The sequence below is a fragment of the Camellia sinensis genome, chromosome 6, assembly GCF_055761805.1.
Source record: "Camellia sinensis isolate YWXY chromosome 6, ASM5576180v1, whole genome shotgun sequence".
Classification (NCBI taxonomy): domain Eukaryota; kingdom Viridiplantae; phylum Streptophyta; class Magnoliopsida; order Ericales; family Theaceae; genus Camellia; species Camellia sinensis.
This window is the reverse complement of record NC_138966.1, coordinates 132,882,662-132,883,753: the sequence shown is the minus strand read 5'-3', so window position 1 is coordinate 132,883,753 and position 1,092 is coordinate 132,882,662. Positions and strand designations below refer to the sequence as shown.

Here is a 1,092-nt window from a genome sequence, read left to right as displayed (position 1 = left end):
TTTTAAATTTTTTTCCCTCACCCTTTTGAGTTTCAGGGTAATTTTTGGGAAAGATCTGTTGTAACAAGGAAAAACTACTGATTGACAAGGCTAGAACAGTATATGAATTACGAGAACATCCTTTCATGAGGCAAACTGTAGATAAACTTGCTTGTCTTTGCTTAGTTTATATGTTCATAGTTAATGAATTAGAAATTATTATTCTTTGATGATGATTATGTTGATTCTATTTGTCTATTTATTTAATTTTTTCAAGTAATTCAAACAAATGGAAATAGGTAAGTACACGGGTTCTTTCCAAAAGACAAGGTTGGTGAAGTCAACAATCCTCCATATTCCAGGTTTGTGGTATTGTGAATAGTGTTTTTTATTTCTATAATTTGTAAATTTTCCCCCCTTGTGGATTTAAAGGAAAGAAGGTTGCTCTATAATGCTTGGTTTTGAGCTATTGTTGCCATGAATTAGAGGTCATACCGTACATGGTTGCAGTAGTGAGACTGGTGGCAGTTGTGGCGGTGGAGAAGAAGGGGGTTTGTGAGGGGATCACAATTGTTGTTGTGGACCAAGCGATGGTGGTCATGGAAAACAAGTGGTAAGCTTAGGGATGACTGGGGGAGGATAGTGGTAGCTGCTGATGGTGGAGAAATGGGCCAGCGAGCCTTTTCATGTGGCTGATTTAATGTGCTGTTTATTACTTTTGTTTTGTGCGATTTGTTTTCTTTTTTTCTTTTGAAGGCATGGTGACCCTCCTTTTTTGCTTTTAAATAAATTTCATTAACATGTTCTTCCTTTCATGTTGTTGTCTCGTATGCAGACCAGTTTATTGTATGAGAAAAGAAGATTTGTTGCCTACTCTGCATTTCTCTGGCTTAAGGTTTGTTTTTTTGGCTTCTTAGACATGGGATTCTGCTTTTTAGATATATATCTTTAAACATGTTCTTCATTTCACATCCTCTTCTCTTGTGCAGATCACTCCATTGCATAAACCAGAGAAGTCTGCTCTGCATTTCTCTGGTTGAAGGTATATTTGTTGTGATTGTTTGTTTTGTTAGCTTGCTCGTTGAGTATGTAACCTGGTCATATGTGCATAGA

General features: G+C 36.5%; 1 long non-coding RNA gene across 1 annotated transcript; it reads left to right on the top strand.

Annotated features, from left to right (window-relative positions):
• The first annotated feature begins 218 nt into the window (after positions 1–218).
• LOC145792904 (uncharacterized) lies at positions 219–586 on the top strand. Its single transcript, XR_014333078.1, has 2 exons — positions 219–341; positions 466–586. It is a non-coding gene; the product is annotated as an uncharacterized LOC145792904 (long non-coding RNA).
• Positions 587–1,092: the final 506 nt, after the last annotated feature.